This window comes from Sus scrofa, chromosome 1 (genome assembly GCF_000003025.6).
Source record: "Sus scrofa isolate TJ Tabasco breed Duroc chromosome 1, Sscrofa11.1, whole genome shotgun sequence".
Taxonomy (NCBI): domain Eukaryota; kingdom Metazoa; phylum Chordata; class Mammalia; order Artiodactyla; family Suidae; genus Sus; species Sus scrofa.
In genome coordinates this window covers 117,895,687-117,917,662 of record NC_010443.5, presented here as the reverse complement: position 1 = coordinate 117,917,662, position 21,976 = coordinate 117,895,687, and the positions used below count along the sequence as shown (strand labels likewise).

The following is a 21,976-nucleotide window of genomic DNA, read 5'->3' as shown; positions in this document are numbered from 1 at the left end:
AAATAGTGGTAGGGGATTAAGAGGTACAGACTACTACATATAAAATAAATAAGCTACAAGGTATATTGTGTAGCGCAAGGAATATAACCAATATTTTATAATAACTATAAATCTATTATAACCTTTAAAAACTGAATCACTGTGTTGTATTCCTGAACCTTACATATATGACATTATATATCAATTATAACCCGATTTAATTTTTCTTTAATCAATGGGTTAAGTAAAATCTTTGATACAGGATCACTTTATATCTGTATGAGAGTCATGATTATACCCTCTTTTAAAAGCTATCCTTTAACAAGATGAAACACATATATTTCTTTTTATTAGCAGCCATGCCTCTGCTTCGAAATGGGCATTGACGGTATTTGTGGTATCTCTAGATCCAGTCCTTCAATTATGAGGATCTACTATACACAAACACGTAATTTGTGTTTGGGGTTAAGCATTGTGTTTTCTTCCCAGTTGAGGCACAACTTCTTTTTTAAAATTTCAACTCTTTCACAACTTTTAAAGAAGTGAGAGATAGAAATGCATATTGTCTTGCTGGATGTGTTAGGACTGTCTGTCCACCAGGTGTCACCCTGATATATTAGGATCCATAGAAAAGAATAGAGCTAGTCTTTTCTAAGAAGGTTAATTTTGGTAGTGGACATAGAAACTTGATATTTTATATCTTAATATAGGGGCAGGATTTATAGACAAAACTCAGAACTTCATGTTTGTCAATATTCTTGTTTGAGGCACTTTTTCACATAACAGTGAGAATTTTTTTCTCTTCTTAATTAGGATATGCCTTTTTTAAAAGTACTTTTTTAAAATTCACAAAAAGGCCTAAGATATATGGTTATATTCTGGATCATGTAAGAATCCTCATAATTCTAGAGCAGTGTCCATTCAGTCATCCCTGGTGACAGTCTTTGATTGAAGACAGCAATTCAAATTGGTCAAATTTTAGTCTCAGTCCTCTACTGACTAGAGGAGTCAGCTAGGTCTCCTCCTTGAGACTATTTAGTCCATTTGTGGCAAGAATCCTGCTAACTCAGTTTAGGCAGAATCCCCCCACACCCTTGATATCTGATCATCCTGATCTTCCTTAGCAAGAATTCTGTTAAGTTGGTGTTGCAAGAGTTCCCCTGCACTTGATGCCTCTTGCTCCTCAAGGATGCCTCTGCTCCTTGACTCTAAGTTTCGAGTTGTCTTTGGTATATTTGGAGATGAGCCAAATTTCTCTTCCTTATTGCAGTAGTCTTGACAGCTATTGCAATAGTCCTGAATAAAGTCCCCCCCCCCACCAATCTAAGAAGTGTGAGCATAATTTTTTCTTTAGCAATTATAGACAAGTTCACAATCAAATCAGAATACGGGGCCATCTCAAAATAAGACATGAGATGTTTTACATTCATTAGTCTCTGTTACTATTAACAATATTTTCCATTGTCAAAAATAGCAACATTTCATTATGCTCCAATTTCCCTTTCTTTTAGGGATTTTTAAGCTTTAATTGATGTGCATGTATTTGTGTGTATACTCTATAATGAGAAACTTGAATTGGCTTCCTCATCAGAGGTTTTTCAGTGCCTTCCAAATTTATACTTTTTTAAATTTTTTACATGAATTGCCTGGCTTTTCAAGGCAAATGACACCATAAAATGAGTAACTTGTTTATTAGAGTACATTCATTAAGAAAAAGGAAATAAATACAGATAGAGAACCAAAATCTCCATAGCGTATACTGTTATCAGGTAATTTTAGATGTGTGATTTAAATGTTGGTTACATTATCTTGAGTTTTTGAGATTTGCTCTAAGTTTGATAGAAAACTCCATCCAACAAAGATTCAGGAAGTTTAAGTAATATGCTTAGAACACAGTGATGGAGCAGGAACTTCAAGGTTGTCTCTAAAAACCAGAGCTATATAGATTCACTTTTCTTTATGAAATATTTGCCAACTACATATAATGGGCAGGGAACTAAAGTAAAATCAGTTTGTTTTATTGTGATTTAATAAATCATCTGAAACGGTGAAAATTTATTGATTTTTATTTCAGACGGAAAACTTATTTAGAGCAATGCTTATATTGATATACATTAAATGGGTTATTGTTCTCACTGTAGATTATGTAGTGGTTAATTATATATATAATTATCTAATATTCAAACGTGCAAAGTAACTCTATAATCCCTGATTCTAATGAATTGATTACCTCTCTTCCAATTACTATACCAGAGTGGGCCACCAGGTGTCATTGTGATGTAGGAATTATCTAAAAAGGCCCCTCAACAAGAGAGCTCACTTTCTGGGTAAAAAAACAAAACAAAACCTCTATTCTGCCTTCTCCAGTATGGTAAGTGAATTTTGTGTCCACTCAGCCCTTTCCTATCCATCTGCCTGGGAAAATATTACAGTTATTTTACTGAAGTAAAATTATTTTACCAGCCAGAGAAATGTAATAGACATCTTTGGATATTCAAAGTAGGGCTTATTCCTGACAGATTTAATAAAAAAGAAAAATAATTTTTTAGAATAGCAATAAAAAAGATAACATCCTCTGGAATAAACCTAACAAAAATATACAAAACCCATATTTTTGTTAGGTTTATTACTTTATTACTGGAATTTGCTATTCAACATTTCCAGACTGTACTTGACTACGAGTAGCTGAAACCATGGAAGGTGAAATATTGAATAAAGGGAGGAGTACTGTAGGTAAATTAATCCAGTTTTTAAAAGGCAAATGGCTTCTTTTGGACCTAATAACCACATTGAAATTATTGCTTAAAATGAAAACAGAAACAGTGTCTGAGTTGTAGGAAACATTTGCTCAACAAAAGTGCTTGTGAAAATTTCTGACTTTCCAGAAATGAAAAATAATTTTTGTATAAAGTTTGAAATTAAAGTCATATATTAAAAGAGTTTGGTAAACTACAGTTTGTATTTCCTGATCTCCTTCCCCCTGTTTCTGAGCTCTGACTTAAGGCAAAGATGAAGCCTGTTAGGTGATATTTATGAAAGAAAATTTCTACTTTAGAATATGAAAAGTCAATGTGCTAACCTCCTGGACAGTTCACAGTAACCATAAGATGGACCTTCCTTTTAGTTTTTAGTTGTCTAATCCTGCATATTACATTTAAGAAAAGTTTGGTTCTTAATTAATCATATTAGGACCTAAAATGGAAAACCACAACTCCACTGAAGAGTTCAAATTATATATTAATATTTATTATGGTTGATTTCAAACAGGTACACAAGTAAGTAATAATAAAAGTAAAGGGAACCGGGGAGATGGGATTAAGATAGCGGAATAGAAGGACTGGAGCTCAACTTCTCTCCTAAAAACAACAAAATTCACAACTAAAGACTGAGCAATCTCCACCCAAATAGACCGGAAACCCATACCCTACTCCAGAAGAAAAAGAGGAGGCCACATCCACAGGTAGGAGGGGTGATTTCGTGATATAAACAATCCCACACCTCCCGGGTGGGAAGCTCCACAGACTGAAAACTAACTGGCTCACAGAGACTCACCTACAGAAGTGAGAGTTCTGAGCCCCACATCAAACCCTCACATGCTGGGATCTGTCACTGGGAGAAAGAGCCCCTGGAGCATCTGGCATTGAAGGCCAGTGGCACTTGTGCGCAGGAGCTCCATAGGTCTGGGGGAAACGGAGACCCCATTCTTAAAAGGCGCACACAGACTTTCATGTGCACTAGGTCCCAGGGCAGAGCGAGGTCTCCACAGGAACTGAGGTCAAACCTGACTGCAGTTCTTAGAGGACATCCTGGGAAAACAGGGGTGAATGTGCCTTGTTGTGAGGGAAGGACATTGAAGGCAAAGCTCTCGGGAATATTCAGCAGTTGCCTTTCTCTGGAGGTGGCCATTTTGGGAAAATCTGGCCCCACCCGTCAGTCAGGCTGAGAAGCCCCAGGACAAACAACAATCCAGGTGGGATCACAGCCCCACCCCTCAGTAAACAGGCTACCTAAAGACCCCTCAGGCACACAGCAGCCCCTAATCCCATCCAGAGACTAAGCCCCACCCACCAGAGGGATTAGAATCGGCTCCACCTACCAGTGGGCAGGCATAAGCCCCTCCCATCAGGAAGCCTACAGCAAGCCCCTCATACCGACTTCAGCCACAAGGGGGGCAGACACCAGAAGTAAGAGAGGCTACAGCTCTATTATCTATAAAAAGGTCACAAATGAAAAGACAGAGAACTATAAGTCAGATGAGGGAGAAAGGAAAAACCCAGAAAATCAGCTAAGCAATGAGGAGATTCTCAGCCTCCAGGAAAAAGACTTTAGACTGTCAATTCTGAAGATGATGCAAGACATTGGAAATAAACTGGAGGCAAAGATGGATAACTTACAGGAAACACTGACCAAAGAGATACAAGATATAAAACTTAAACAAAAAGAGATGCAAAATACAATAACTGAAATAAAAAACTTACTAGAAGCAGCTAACAGCAGAATACAGGAGGCAGAAGAACAAATAAGCGAGGTGGAGGACAGATTAGTGGAAATTACAGATGCAGAACAGAAAAGAGAAAAGATTGAAAAAAAAATGAAGAGAGTCTCAGAGAACTCTGGGACAATGTTAAATGCACCAACATCTGTATTATAGGGGTGCCAGAAGGAGAAGAGAGAGAGAAGGGGACAGAAAAAATATTCCAAGAGATAATAGCCAAAAATTTCCCTAACATGGGAAAGGAACCACTTACTCAAATCCAGGAGGCACAACGAGTACCATATAAAATAAACCCAAGGAGGAACACACCAAGACACATAATAATCAAACTGACCAAAATTAAAGAGAAAATCTTGAAAGCAGCTAGGGAAAAGAAACAAGTAACATACAAGGGAACCCCAATAAGGTTATCGGCAGATTTTTCAGCAGAAACTCTGCAGGCCAGAAGGGAGTGGCAGGATATACTTAATGTGATGAAAGGAAAAAACCTCCAACCAAGATTACTCTACCCAGCAAGGCTCTCATTCAGATTTGAAGGAGAAATAAAAACCTTCTCAGATAAGCAAAAGCTGAGAGAATTCAGCAACACTAAACCAGCCTTACAACAAATACCAAAGGAACTTCTCTAGGCAGGAAAGAAAAGATCAGCAACAGGAAACAAAAATTCCACAAATGACAAGGCTCACCAGGAAAGGTATATATACAGTAAAGATATGAAATCATCCAGGCACAATTATACCATCAAAATCAGAAATCATGAGAAGAGGTGGGTACAAATGCGGGACACCAGAGATGAACTTGCAATTAAGAGAACAACAAGTTAAAACAATCTCATATACATGTAGACTCTTACATCAAAACTTCAGAATGACTGCAAACCACAAATCTACAACTGATACACAAACAAGGAATCTCTGGAGAAGATATATATCTCATAGTAAATAAGTGCATAATCCACCATGAAGGGGGTCATTTGACATCATTCTTGGAATGCTGAAGTCTTCTTAGATCTGATTCTGATTTCCTCTCCATCAAAGAACTTATGATAATTATAATTAAATAATGCCACTGTACAATTAAATAATACAGTTCTACAATTGTATTATTAATAACCATTTCTCTCCATGGTACAATGTAAAGTCTATAATGTCTTGTTTATCACATCACCTAGAATGGTGTAATGCCTTTATTGAAGAATCAATGAGATGGAACAAATTGTGAGGACATATTTATATAGTTACACTGTTTTTTAACCAATTATGCATTTTATATTTTACTTATTTTCAGAGGGTGTATTATTTTTGTTTTGCTTACCAGCTGTTATTCTTTTTACTATGCTATATAAAATATTTAATGGTATATGAGACTTTTTTCTTTATAAATTTTAGTTGCATAATATAACAATTTAATATAATGCTAATTTTTAAAGAAAAATTGAAATGTAATAGATAAAACTAAGTAGTAAAGATGAAAGCCATAAAATTGGGATAAAGTATACAATAAATTTCCTATTTGTCTCAGCATATTTTCCATTCCACTTCTCCAGTGGGAGTCACTTAATCTGCTTCTTAAGATCCGTGTTATAATAATCTGTGTGAATGTAATTGTGTGTAAATGTATGTATTTTATTCTGTAAAAAATAAATAAATTAATTAATTAAAAAAACAAGTAAAGGGAACCATGTAATTAATCTACATATACCCATCACCCAATGATGATAATTTTCAACTCATATTTAATCTTTTGTCTATACTGACCACCATATCTACTTCTCTGCATTATTATGAAGCAAATCCAGACTATTTGAAATAATATTATAAGTTATTAGGAACTTTATACTTATTCCTATTATTATAACATGGGTACAGCTAAGATATTAGCATTAATAGCCATCAGCACAATAAAATAGTACATTGCGTTTGTATAGTTCTTTAGTTTATCAAACTTTACTTGTACCTTGTGGCATATATCACATGAACTTAGCAGCTTCCCCAGACCTAGATATTTTTCTGATGGAATCCCTGGCTATAATAACAAATATGCTTTTTTTCATTGTATAATAAAATATGTCAATTTTGGAACATCTGCATAGCTTCATGAACCAATATTTTACAGATGACCAATATATATTACAGAGTCATGCATGGGCAAACGACTTGTTCAAAGTAAAGAGAGACCATGGATTTTAACACAGAAGAGTGTGAAAAGATCAATGATATGTCTTTACATTTCACATTGCAGCTAGCTAAAAACTGCCATCTGTTGAGTTTAATAGTATCAAAGAAAAATATCCATAATTATCTAAAAGGCTATTACAATACTATTTCCACAAACAACCCAATTGAAAAATTAGAAGAATTTATTAGAAGACCTAAATAGACATTTCTTCAGAGATTATATGGTTCCATTGTGGCTCAGTGGGTTAAGAACCCCAGTGTAGTCTATGTGAGGATGCAATTCTATCCCTGACCTTTCTCAGTGGGTTAAGGATCTGGTGTTGCTACAAGCTGTCGTATAGGTTCCAGATGCAGCTTAGATCTGGTGTCGCTGTGGGGTAGGCCTCAGGTACAGCTCTGATTTGACCCCTAGCCCCAGACCTTCTATATGCCATGGGTGCAGGCATTAAAAAAAGAGAAGAAGATGACATATAGATAGCCAATAGGTACATGAAAAGAATGTTCAAATCACTAATTATTAGAGACATGCAAATCAAAACTACAATGAGATACCACCTCACACCAGTCAGAATGGCCATCATTAATAAGAAGGTATGGAGAGGAAAGGGAACCCTCCTACACTGTTGGGAATGTAGATTGTTACAACCACTATGGAAAACAGTATGGAGGTTCCTCAGAAAATTAAATATGGAACTACCATATGACCCAGCAATCCCACTTCTGGGCATATATCCAGACCAAAAAACTATAATTCAAAAAGATACATGTATTCATATATTCATAGCACTAATCACAATAGCCAATATTTGGAAACAACCTAAATGTCCTTTGACAAATGAATGGATTAAGAAGATGTGGTATATATACACAATGGAATACTACTCAGCCATAAAAAAGACAAAAATGATACCATTTGCAGCAACATGGATGCAACTGGAGATTTTCATACTAAGTGAAGTAAATCAGGAAGAAGAAGACAAATACTATATGGTATCACTCATATGTGGAACCTAAAATATGGCACATAGGAACCTATCTACAGAGCAGAAGCATACTCAAACATAGAGAACAGACTTGTGGTTGCTACGGGGGTTGGGGGAGGAGTGGGATGTACTGGGGGTTTGGGGTTAGTAGATACAAACTATTACATTTAGAATGGTGACAGTGGGGTTCTACTCTAAAGCACAGGGAACTACATCCAGTCTCATGGGATAGAACATGATGGGGGATGATATGAGAAAAAGAATGTTTATATAGTATGACTCGGTCACTTTGCAGTACAGCAGAAATTGGCACAATGTTGTAAATCACTATAATAAAAAACAAACACTATTCCCTTTTTCAACTGCATTTTTGTGTGAGGCTAGATTTTCTTTATATACTCCAACCAACATGGTATATTAAAACAGATTGGATGCACAAGCAGAAATGGAAATGTAATTGTCTTCTATTAAGCCTGACATGAAGGGGTTTTCAAAATTGTAAAACACTTTCCCCACTATTTTTTGAAAATATAGGCAATTTTCCAAAGTTCGGTTTTTAATATTACAATGTATTGATCTATCATCATCATTGCAAAATAAATAATAAATATTTAAAAATTTTTAGTTTATTTCTAAATATGATAAATATTGACAGATAGAACCCATGTAAACAAAAATGCTCTGTGGTCTACAAATCCACTGAGAGATCACAAAGACAAAAGTAATTTCCCCCTTTTATGTGCCCATGCTGATACAGCGCATTACATAAATGTTATTAAGATAAATAATAATTAGTCCTCAAGTAAGAGGACTTGACAAGGTCATTGTCACACACGGTTCATCCTAACCTTACTTTGTAATTGGGGTGACCATCTGTATTATCAAATTAACTTTATTCAGGGGAAAGGCAAACTTTTATCAGGAGATAGTTTTGCAGGTTGGAGGCAGAAACAGAGAAGTTTTACTTTCTCACAGAAACTGGGAGATAGGGGCACTATCTCCCTTGATGTTAACATTTCAAAAGATGCCTCCAGGTCCTTGAGAAAGACATTCCTAGATCACAAAGCTAACAAAGTGTCAATCTGGTCTTCAAATGATTTATGTACATTTCAAAGACAATAGAGAATACTTAGAATTATAAGATTTCTAAGGTAAATGCTCAAAGAAAAAGGAGGAAAGGGAAAAACTATTTTCAGCAGAGAGAATTAAACCTCTATTTTTAATTTTGTATTTGTCTTTACAGTGTCCAGTCTGGTTACTTCCTGCCACTGTTTATGGTGATTGAGTGGGGCACGCATGGTGAAGAGAGAGGGAGCACTACTCTCTCCTCCCGTCTGACAGCCTCTGACTGTTTTCTGATTTTAGGTGTGCCTTTTTCTCATCTTTCAGAGTCTTTAACTTGGCACTTGCTGGCCAAGCCATGATCTGAAATGATGACTGCTCTGCAAGTGGAGAAGATTGCTTTAATTTGTTCTTGAGGATCCTCGCATGCTGAGACATCTGGGAGCAGCTTTCTCAACTTCCTCCTCCTTGGTCTCAGGCTTATAAGCCCCACATTAACCTCTGGTTAATAAATACCAAGTTAATAAAATGATAAAATGTCCCTTTAGTCATTACCCAAATTATTTCTCATTTTTCCTCCCTTTACAAAATTATTCAGTGTTGTAGGGTTTATTTAAAACGTTTTTTGCTATGCATAGCACCTTTCAGCATGGCCCAAGAGAAAGTTTGGTTCAGTTAATCACTATTAGTGAGTGTGTCTAGGAAAGCTTGCTTCTCTTTCCCCCTGCGATGCTGCACTCTCCTAGTTTTCCTCTCACTCCTTGGTCTCCGGACAAGGTCCTCCTTCTCTACCTGACTCCCACATGCAAGAGAATGTCTCCATGGAATTAAAAGGTCTTTGTTCACTATCACTCAGTAGATGATTTCCTCTAGTTCTATAGATTTAACAGCATCTGATATTGATTAATCTAAATTTTATCTTCAGTTCTCATCTCTCCTATCAGTTCCAAACTTTTATATCCAGTAGCTTACTTGAAAGCTCAGCTTAACAGTTGATAGGCAACTCACACTTAATATGTAAAAATAGGATTTTTTTAAAAAAACTTTATAGTTGATTTACAGTGTTCTATCAATTTCTGCTGTACATCAAAGTGACCCAGTCATATATATACACAGACATTCTTTTTCTCATTTTATCTTCTATCAGATTCTGTCACAAGTGATTGGATATAATTCCCTGTGTTGTACAGAAGGACTTGTCATTGCTTGTGCATTCTAAATGTAATAGTTTGTATGTACTGTCCCCAAATTCCCCATCCATCCCAGTGGAATTTTTGATGTCTCCCAGTTCTACCCTCTTTTCAGGCTTCTTAATTCAACAGCATTGTATATTCAATTGCTCAATCAAAACACAAAAGGAAATAAAATCCTAGAAGCCATTTCATTGACTTACTCAGTCCATATCAGACCCATTAGCAATTTCTGTTAATTCTACTGCTGAAGTATATTTTATATCCAGTTCCTTTCTCAATGCTTATAGCTGCCACCCAAGTCCATACCACAATCCTTTATCAGGAAAGGATGAGAAGCTGCCTTTAACCAGTCTCTTTGCTTTCACTCTTTAACCTCTTCCCCCATATAGCAACTACCATAATCTTTTAAGAATGTTAATCTTATTATTTCGATAATCTCATGATAAACCTTTAAGAATTTTCCATTGCACTGAGAATTAAATTAAAAATCTTTATTGGAATGTTTTTCAACTTTTTGTTCAAATGCCTCTAAATATTTTTAAATGGACAACTAAGAGTAAATTTTGGAGAAAATTCTTATGATTTAAAAAATCAATATTTTAAAATAAAAAGATTATGTAATTCTCCTAAATGTATAAATATATTGAACTAATTTTTAAATTTAATAAGCAAAATTATTTTGTAAAATCATCCTTTAGTAAGATGCCTAGGACTTTCTTCTTCAATTTGATCATATTTCTATAGATTAAAATTTTTTTATAGCTGGAAAAGACAGGCACTAAATTTTGGCATTAGTTCCATTCCTAATGTGCATGTTAGGATTTTTATTTTATCTTTTGCATAACCAGATTTCAACAGGTTATTCAGATATATCTTAAAAGCATGATGGAGAGATGAATCTTTAAGAATTATTATATATAGTTATATGTTTGTTGCTTCATTTCATGATTAAAAGTATTAATTTATGATAATGCATTAGATAGAACAAGCACATCCTATTAACATCTTAGAGGGAGGAATCCATCCTAATGACCAAAGTTGATTTTCTGTAGTTCACAACATGTAATCTGGAAACATTTTGTTCTAGCCCATACTTAAGTGGATATTAAGAATGCAATTCAATCAACTTTGTAGAAATTAACAGCAAAAAAAAAAAGTATTAGTCATTATTAAGCATGTGCTTATAAAAAGTGTACTTTTTACAGGAAAATCTATAACATATTCCTGTTAATTTAAATATAATAGATGAATCATGTAAATATATAAAATAGTGGATAAGTAGTTGAGTAACAATAAGCCAGAGGCTTTCCTCCAGGTAAAATAATAAGTGTGTATTTACCATACTCAGTGAACTTGCAGCAACAGTTAATGAGATGTATATCTTCCAACTCTGAGTAAATATTTACAAATTTTAAAAATTTATATATTTTTTCCAATATGTATATTTTTTTATTCATGAGTTAATTTTGATCATAAGTCAACTTTTAAAAAAATCTTTGCTCTCCTTCAGATCATGCAGAGCATGCCATTGGAGACACAGACTACCTCATGGACAGTGGCAGTGCACACTGTGGCTTTGGCTGTATTATTAGAGCTCGTCCTAGCTATGGCCCTCCTTACGTCCTTATCCAAACTGGGTCTTCTGTAAAATAGAACTTACAATCATTGAGTCTTTGAGTATCCCTCATATACAAATTTTAATGTATGCCTTTTTCTACAGATTTCTTTCTAAAAGGGATTATAGTTATTTTCAATTGATACCATGATCATCTTGTTTAACTTTTTCTCCTTAAATCTTTCCTCTTACTCTTTCAGAAAATTTTAACAATTAAAAAATCCATACATTTTAAAAGATGTATTTTTCACAGAAAAATTTAAATAGAATTGTTTAATGATTTTGAAAGGATAAAATGGTCTCAATGCTAACTTTTTTTTTCAAATCATGTACCATGTTGCTGTAGTTTTCTTTTTCTAGTTTAATTCTTTTGAAAATCATGATTCAGATTGCAGATGCAGTCACAGCAGGCTCTCTTTCCAAGGTATGGGTCAATCCATCAGGACATATGCAGTTGCCTGTTCTCAAAAACCAGTCTCAGCAAGAAATGAGCAATGGAATTTTATTAATCCAAGGCAGAATTTTATAAAACAGGTTGTAATTTTAGGATCTACTTTGTATATCCCCTTGAGTTTGGTATATTGATTCTTTAATATTATTTTGTTTTTCTACATGATAAGAAATATGAAGAATCTTAATTTTTTTCTTAGTAAAGGTAAAGCATAATTATGTAAAAATTGAGGAAGGAGAAAGAATAAAACATATCTTTGGAAGCATGTCTATGGTTTGGAGCACAGATTTAGGGTGTAATTGACTAGGTTCAAATCTCAGATTCACCAGGAACTATATGACCTTGGGAATGTGACTTGTCTGTGCTCCTGTTTCTTCAGTTGTAAAATGAAGATGATGTCAATAGTAGCCATACTACATATAGGCTTGCTGTGAGATGAAATGAGTCACCCAGAAAAACTATCTGGCTCCAGAAAGTATTCAGTAAGTACTAGCTAACATCATCCAAGGTGACCACTGTTGAAGATTTGCTGTAATGCTTTTTTCTCATGTATTTTTAACATTTGTTATAATTATAATATATCTATGTGTATCTTGCTTTTTTTAAAACTGATTTTTAATATTTTTATGACTGAAAAACTGTTTTTTTGGCATAATCTTTGTAGTAAAAAAATGTAGGGTGTTTTGAACATTGGTTCAAAAATGTTGTTCTGATCACGGAGGTAATTGAAAATGCTTTTCCTAGAGTGTCTGAGAACACTGGTACAAACAGCAGAGGACAGCCCTCCTCATCTGTGAGAATGCACAATGAAACTGAAAATTGGATGCTTGTCTCAAGGGAAATTAGACATTCCTCCCCATAATGCATCTCAGAGGGCACTTATAACGGGGTCCTTATGCTGGCTGCCTCAGTGATAGATAAGTGACTTGCAGTCAATGTCTGTAAGGGAAACAATCCTCTTTACCATCTACCACCAGTCGCTATCTTGTATCACCCAGGATAGTATTCTCAAAGACTCCTGGAGCAGGAAAGAAGCTATAACATTTTGTTGAACAGAAATATCAGGAGGCTACTGTCTTAGTCATTGCCACAACACAGTACTACAGGCTGAATGCTTAAGCAACAGAGATTTATTTCTTACAGTTTTGGAGATTGGGAAATCCAGGATTAAGGTGCTGGCTGATTCAGTTTCTGATGAGAATTCTTTTCCTGGCTGGCACATGGCCACCTTGCTATGTCCTCACAAGGTAAAGAGAGGAGAGGGGAGAGAGAGGTGAAGAGGGAGGGGGGAAGGGATGGAGCAGAGGAGAGAAAAAGAGAGGGAGGGGAACAGGAAGAGAGAGATCTTTCTATTCTTAGAAGACCACCTTCCTAATGAATTAGGGCTCCACCCTTATGGCCTCATTTAACCTTTCTTACCTCTTAAAGACCATATTACCAGATATAATTAATTTGAGGTTAGTCTTTGACATATGAAGGGTTTCAGCATAACACATGCTGTTGCATATGTTGGGTATGTTGTAGGCATTGTGGATATAGAGGCAACCAAAACAAAGTTCCTGCTTTCATGGATTTTTTAAGCCAGTACGGGGCTCAGACAGTAAACAGAATAATATGATATCAGTTGGTACCACTTCTGGTGGATAATTAATGATAGCAAGAGAGAGCAATTTAGATGAATATATGTACTTTAGGGTAAAGTTGGCTAAGGAAGTTTTCTTTGATGATGGGAACATTGGAATAGGGTCTTGACTAACTGAGGGAGGAACTTGTATACCTATTTAGAGAAAGAGCGTTCCAGGCAAAGGGTAAAGCAAATGTCAAGTTCCTGGAGTGGGAGTGTGCTTGAAGTATCCGTGGGACAGTGAGCAGACCAAAGTGGATGAGTGGAATAGACTAGGAGAAAGAACGATGGAAAACATAGTAGGAGAGAGAGCCGGGGCCAGATCATAAAAGGCTGTAGGGCATGGTATCTTTGAGTTTCCTTTCAAGTAGAGAGGAAAAAGCCCTTGGGGGATTTCAGAGGCTGTGTTGAGAGAAGTCGGTAGCAGGCAGGTGGGGAGGCAGGAGGCACTGCTGGAGATAGCAGTCAGAGAAGACTCCTCTCTGACTCACTGTTACGCATCGTCCGAATTCCTGCTTCCTGACCTTTGCTCTGATCTCTTGACATTATACCACTCCTCTCTCCACTTATGTAGTCTTTCATGATCCAGCTTCTGTCATTGACTGATTTTATTCACTTCCAGCATATTTTATACTGAGAAAAACATTTCTGGTGACCTCCCTTCTCATCTTTCAAAGAGTTTAACATTCCTGGATTCTGCCAACAAAATAAGTTACTCGAGAATAATTTCATAAATGTGTATGATTCTGCCTTGCTAAAGTAATACTTTTCCTATCTGATGACTTTTATCTAAATAGAATTCTGGAGTTCCCACTGTAGTGCATTGGGTTAAGGATCTCACTGCAGTGGCACTGGTCACTGTGGAGGCGTGGGTTCAGTCCCCAGCGCAAGGGGTTAAGAATCTGGCATTGCTACAGCTGTGGCACAGGTGAAGGCTGTGGCTCTGATTTTTTTTTTTTTTAGGACCACATCCATGGCATATAAAAGTTCCCAGGCTAGGGATCAAATCCGAGCTGTAGCTGCCAGCCTATGCCACAGCCACAGCAATGCAGGATCCTGGCCCCGACTGTGAACTACCCCACAGCTCATGGCAACGCTAGATCCTTAACCCACTGAGCAAGGCTAGGGATCGAACCCATGGATACTAGTCAGGTTCATTACCACTGAGCCAAAATAGGAACTCCCTCGGATTTCATCTCTGGCCCAGGAACTTCCATATGCTTCAGGTGTGGCCAAAAAAAATTAAAAAATAAAATGGAGTGCAGAAGAGAATCCAGAAACAAATCAACCAGAAAACACCTCTGGGCTGCCAGAATAGGTGCTGCTGTCCATGCTGATGTCCAAATGTTTTTCTTTATAGCCTCATCTCCACAAATGACCATTAGAAGAGATGTGTGATAAATTTGCATTTTATTACTGAACCACTCGCCCACACAGCCAATCTACTGACCCTGGATTGTGGGGAAGAAAAGTGCAATGTTTATTACAGGTATCAGACAAGCATTCTGGATGGCTAATGCGCAAAAGATCTGAATTCTGATGGTTTTCTGGGAAAGGTTTTAAAAGACAAGTTGAGGGAGGGTGTTGCCTGGTATTTGTCAGCCCGTGGACATTCTTTGGATTGGTTGGTGGTGGGGTAATCTGGATTCAACATCTTTGACTTTAGGGTTCTAAAAAATCTGTGTCTATGTGCTTGTGGTCACCATGCAGTTAACTTCTTCCACCTGGTAGAGGTTTCAGTATCTGCAAAACAGCTCAAAGGACATGGCTCAGAATATTATCTGTAGCCTGTAGCTCTTGAGGAGGAACTAAAGATCCTTGTCTTTTTTTTTTCTTTTTAGGCTGCCCTGAGGCATAGCCCCAGGCCAGGGATCAGATTCAAGCCTCAGTTGTGATCTACACCACAGCTGTGGCAAAGCTGGATTCTTTAACCCATTGGGTCGAGCCATGAATCAAACCTGCATCCTGGCGCTGCAGAGATTCCACCGATCCCATTGTGCCACAGTGGGAACTCCAGTCCTTGACTTTTAATGGCTAAACTGTTATTATTTTGTCTTGCTTAACTGTTTTCCTTTGTTTCTGCATTTTCACACTTCCCTGATTAAATTTATTCTTTGGAACTCTGGGATGGCCTCAGTGGCTAAAGTGTTTCTACAAATAAGAGGCAGGCGGAAGACACAGAGGTGGGACAGGCACAGGGTGCCGGTCCCAAGAAGGCTCCAGAGGGTCCTGTTCAGTCACACATTTTGCTCCGCGTCAGGAAGTTTCCCTCCTTTCTCGGTTCTAGGGATCTCACTTTAATAGCCTCTGGGCTTGAAGAAGAATTTGTCCCTCCCCAGCTGATAGGATGGGCCACTCCGCTCACTCCATTTGATATAGGGTGAAGTGACTCCCACTATATGTAATCCACTCCATCATAGGAAATAGTGAGGACACCTGAAGACACATCCTCGGCCCTTCTGACCTGAAGGAATAAGGATATCTCTGACATCTTTTAAAGATTTTCCATTGTTGGGAGTTCCCCTCATGACTCAGTGGTTAATGAATCCAACTAGGAACCATGAGGTTGCAGGTTCGATCCCTGGTCTTGCTCAGTGGGTTAAGGATCCAGCGTTGCCATGAGCTGTGGTGTAGGTCATAGACGTGGCTCAGATCCCGAGTTGCTGTGGCTCTGGTGTAGGCTGGCAGCTATAGCTCTAATTAGACCCCTAGCCTGGGAACCTCCATGTGCCACGGGAGCGGCCCTAGAAAAGGCAAAAAGAAAAAAAGAAGAAAAAAAAAAAAGATTTTCCATTGTCCACTTGTCTCTTTGTCCCTTTTCCATCTCCCTAACTGGGGAAGGGAGGGCCTGTTCTGTGTTTTTTAAGAACAGATTGATTCCTATTTAATCAATCTGTTCTTAAAAAACTAAAGAACTTCTGGGATAATGAAAAATAGAGAAAAAAAATGTTTAGAAGTGTCTTAGAAATGCCTACTAAGGCATTTATATTAGTGACTCTTTATATTGGCGACTGTATAACATTTATTTAAGTTCAGCATCTATTTTTTATGTTGCAGCCTTAGAGCCTGAATTAATCAAGATTAATGAGCTGGCTCTGCAAATAATGAGCAGTGTCTGAAGGACTGTGGTGTAGGTTCTCCGTGAATCCCATTCAAATTCAATTTCTGTAATAATCTGTCCCTTGAAATGAATGACACAAATCCCAAGAAAGGCAACTTATATTTCTGGCTCAACAACTAAGGGGATAGGCAGGCCCTTTGTGGACTCCTTAAAGACAGTGAAATGGCCATTATATTCAGATTTTCAACAGGCTTCTGGACTCTTAACAGATCTAGCTTGAAACCTACTACTACCAGTTGTCAGTGCATGAGGCATAATTTCTGTAAGTCTCAGTTTTTCTTATTTATAACATGGTAATAATGATTGACACCCTCTTAGACCTTGACAAGAGAGGTTGGGGCTCTGGGTGCCAACCTACGCTCTTTTCTGAGTATGCCGCTTGACTGGTGTAAAGAGTTAGCAGGATGAGGGAGATGTGCTCGTCCAGAGCCTGCAACTCCCAGGCTCCACCCCACAGACTAGCTCTAAACATCTAGGACCCTAAAATGTTACATCCATAGGTGTCTGAATTTGCTCTCAGGGCCTGCCTGAGGTTGACAGGAAGGGGCTGTTTGAAGAATGGGAGGGTATGAAGAGAGTTTGTATGTTCTACCTGAAGGCAGACTATAAAGGTGCATTTCAGGGATCTTGTGAAGTGCAGGTGGAGTCTGAGGTAAGAAAAGAAGAGGGGTGCACCTGGAGCAGGTACCCTAGGTATTCGTGGGTATCTTGAGACAGCCACACTCCTTGGGGAACACCAAGGAATGAGAGAACTTGAAATTTAAGCCTGGAATTCCAGGTAGTTGTGATGTACATTTTTCAAGGTGTATGTTGGCAGTGGGGAGTTGGGGGGAAATGGTATATATGTCATTGAGTAGATTGTTAGCTTGACTTACTATTGTGGTTTTTTGTTTCTTTATTTGTTTGTTTTTTGCATTTTTAGGGTCACACCCATGGCATATGGGAGTTCCCAGGCTAGGGGTTGAATCGGATCTGCAGCCACCGGCCTACGCCACAGCCACAGCAACACCAGATCCGAGCTGTGGCTGCAACCTACACCACGGCTGATGGCAACACCGGATCCTTAACCCTTTGATCCCTCCCTGGACCAGGGATCGAACCCACATCACTATGGATAGTAGTCGGGTTCTTTCTGCTGAGCCGCAATGGGAACTCCTGACTTATTAATGTTTTTCAAGATTATTTGTAATGTGAGATAATTGCAGAATCACACACTGATATAAGAATGTAAAATGATCTCTTGTAAATTTTGCCTAGTTTTTCATCTATGGTAACATTTTGCAAAGCTAAAGCTTTGTAATATCGCAACTGAGATATTGATAGGTACGGTCCAAAGATCCTATTCCCATTTTCCCAGTTTAACTTACAATCATTGGTATGTATGTTTGTATTAAATTCTATACATTTTATCACCTGGGTATTTGCAGTCAAGACATTAAGCAAGGATTCCTTGTGAATTTATTGCTTTTAAACACATAGATATATAGAACATTCTAGCAAATGAGAAGGAGTAGGATTAAAATTAAATGTTTGGTCTAGGCTAAATTTAAAGTAATACATCAGAAATGGCCGACACTTCTGAAAGGAAAAACACTTCATGAAACAAAATGCTTGTATTATCTCAGCGATTTCATTGGGAGAGGTTTTCCTGCCACCTGCATTTAGAGATGGGGATTGTGGGAAGGCAGTACTTGAACCTGCTGCCCTTTCTCAATAGACTGTTTCTCTGTCCTTTATTGCTCACAACTACACATCCATATGTCATTTGCTCCTTTTGTTCTTTATTGCTTAATACTCTACATCTGTGAACACAGGCAAGCTGACCCTGAGGCAATCCTCGTATTTTAGTAGAGCTTTGGGCTTCCTAGGAGCCCTGATTTTCACAGTTTGTATAAAGATTGAGGGCCATCCCACTATCTTATTAGGAACCTATAAACATCTCAGGTTTACACTCTACCCTGGATACAGACTTTTAGGGCAACCAGGCCAACTTATGTTCTACTGTGGCATTTAACAAGGCGGAACGGACTTTTATTACCTGGCAATAGGAGGAATTACTGATGCCTGTGAAAAAGGAGAGAGCATGATGGGCACAGGAGACAAAAGGTAAGACCCTCATGGAACATAATCTAATGAGGAGATTGCAGTAGGTTGCCGTCACGATCCAGGTCTGGAACGGTTCCACCACTGACCTCCCTGCAGCTCGTCCCCCATGTCTGTGGTCCACTCTGACGTGGTTGCCAGGAGCTTCTGTTCTCTTCACCAGATTTGGCCTGTTGGCTAGCTGAAAGGCTAGCTCACTCTTTAAGCTCTTCTTTTCCAGTCTTTTGACTATGTCTCTGCCTCTTCAGTAGTTGCTTGACTCCTAGCAGGAGCCAAGACCTAATCTGGGAATGAAGCCAGGATCCAGGGCAGTCAAAAGGCAAAAATTGGGCTGTGAAAATAAACCTAGTTCTTCCTCAGGGACTCTGGGATGTTAGCAATGTTATGAAGGCAAACCACCTGTTTATTTTATGGCCTATATTATATATATAATTAGACAAATGATTAGAATGCCAGAATTAATGCAACTGTGAACATATGTTGTAGGAAGTTTCTAAGGACTCAATTTGGGTAGAAAAATTACATAGGAAGGAGTAGGGGGAAACAGAGGGTACTTCTCTTTGCAGCTTGAGTATTATTAAAGCATATTGAGAGGGAAATTTAATTTGTTTCAGTCAGAAATCTCTTGTGTTGCTTTAATTTTTTAAATACAGAAACATTACTGATAAAATCATTTTATTATACAGAGAAAAATCACTAGTAACATTTTGGCTTAGTTGTTTTTACCTATATATTTACCATAAGTTATACTTATAAGAATTTTAAAGTAGTATGTGATAATTATAAAAAATGTGGAAAATCAAAAACAGAAAGAAAATTAAATCTATAGTTCTCCTATCCATAACACTGTTGACATTTTGGTGTATATTGTTCTAAAATGTGTGTGTATATTTGTGTGTGCCATTTGTTAAAATATATGCAATATATACTTTAACAAAATTGAGTTATACAGCTTATTTTATCTGCCTTTTCTACTTAATGATGTATTTCCACATTTTTCCATATTCTTATAAACATGATTTTAATGAGTAAATAGTATTCCATCACACAAATGTGCCATAATTGACTTAATGGTTTTCTTATTTTGAATATTTAAGTGGTTTCCAGTTTGTCATTGTAGAATAGGAGGTGGCAGGAGTTCAGCATTTCTGCAATCAGTATCAGATGGACTTGCTAAAAATGACTCTTCATTCTGTCTGTTGCTTCCAGCTCCTGCTGTTTCTGGAGACTTGCTATGCCAACCATCTTTCCTTTTTTCATTAAGGGCCTGGATCTTATTGTATGATGGTAGATCTAAGAGTATGGCTGCGGCAAGGCCAGACAAACATGAATTTAAATCTTAAACCTACCATTTCCCAGCTTTCAAAGACTTGAGTTATCTGATATTTAAAATACCATTATTTTAAGGATTAAATGAGGCAGTGTTTCTAAATTTATGTAGCTATTTAGCTTATAGTGGTATTACCATGTATTGGTTTTGCTTTGAAATTTATTTATTGATCATTTTGATGTGGCAGGCATTGTGTTAAGGTGCTAAAGTTACAAAAATGGGAAAAATAAGGACAGACCTGGTCTTGTGGCAGTTACAGTTCAGCATTATAGAAACTCATCAAGCAATCAAGTTTTTAAAAAATCAGAATTGCAGCTATACCCAGTGCTAGGAAGGAGAGAGACCTGTGCAGTGTGCATAGGGGATTTGAAGTAGCCTCAGAGGGGCTCTCAGGCTCTTGTGTGTGTTCTGTAAAAGGGCTGATTTCTTGGTGTCCACCAGAAAACACTCCTCTAGCTGTAAGTTTTCTTTTTTCTTTTTCTTTTTTTTTTTTTTTTTAAGGACTGCAAGTGTGGCATAAGTAAGTTCCTGGGCTAGGGCTCAAGTTGGAGCTTCAGTTCCTGGCCTGCACCACAGTTCACCACAATGCTGAGCGAGGCCAGGGATCAAACCCGCATCTTCATGGGTACTAGGTCAGGTTTGTTTCCATTGAGTCACAAGGAAAACTTCTCTAAGATTTTTTTTCTCTCCCAAATGAACAGAAAGTGTATGAATGTGATTTTGCAATGATAGGCTGCAGACTGGGACTAGCAGGAAATATCTTTAACTTTTTCCTGCCCACTGTGCATGGCCTTTGATCATCTTGCTTCCTGACAGCATCTATATACTCATAGCCTTTTGCACATGTCCCCAGGATGGACTGTTGTAATGTGTTTCTTTGCCTGGGTGCCTGTTGTCTCCTACCTTCTTTGTTCTGCCACCCTGGCAATCTTTATGTTACCAGAGCTTAGCAGGGTACCTGGCATACAGTTAGTTCTCACAACATGGATGGCAGGTTGACTTAGAAGCCAATATTTTTCACGACAGAACAGACACACCTGCCCAGGAGGATATAGGGAAGAAGAAAGGAGTTTCTGGTTCCCACATACACCAGCACTCTAAGACAATTTCGTGTGAAAAGCAGTGGAAGGAAATTTTCAAGGGGCAGCTTCCAGAAAGGGTTCAGTGAAAAAGAGGTGGGAACGGGTCTTTCCAGACAAGGAGACATGATATACTACACAAGTAAGAAAGGATGAGCAACATTGTCTGCAATAGAAGTATTAGGTATGGCTGTGCCTCGAGCAGGGAGAAGCTGGGGAAAGACTGTTAGGTGGATAAATAGGAAATGACACTGGGAAAGTAGTTGGAGCTGGGTTGTGAAATGTCTTCTGTCATCTGCATTAGGAACAAATTAGAAACACACACACACACAAGCTAGAGAAGAGCAGAGGACTTAAAAAATACAATTTAAATACTGCTAATGATCTGACAGCACAGAAAAATAACACAGAGCAAGACAAATACTCCCAGCTGTGATCAGCATCCTTAAGGATCTTGAATTTCATGAACCATTTAGAAGCTAAAACCTCCTGGATCTGATATCCTTGCTCCTGACCTTGCAATCACAGAGTCAATATCAACTTCAGTGCCTGAAGTTAAAGGGAGTTTAGACCAGGGAAATATGGCATCTCATTTTTTTTTTATTTTTGGTTTTCATATTTTTATTTCAAAATATATAAACAATAATATTTGTTTACAAATAAAATCATTTTTATCAAATATCTTCATACACAGGTTAGAAAGTTTATTTGTATAAAATTTCAAATTTATGCAAGGAAATAAATGTTACTGGAATAAATATGTT

The 21,976-nt window shown here is 37.5% G+C and overlaps 1 long non-coding RNA gene across 1 annotated transcript in view; it reads left to right on the top strand.

The window, feature by feature from the left end:
- LOC110261071 overlaps positions 10,551-21,976 on the top strand; it is a 67,843-nt gene continuing 56,417 nt past the window's right edge. The window contains exon 1 of the long non-coding RNA XR_002344830.1: positions 10,551-12,437. This is a non-coding gene — a long non-coding RNA (uncharacterized LOC110261071). The remainder of the gene's footprint in view (positions 12,438-21,976) is intronic.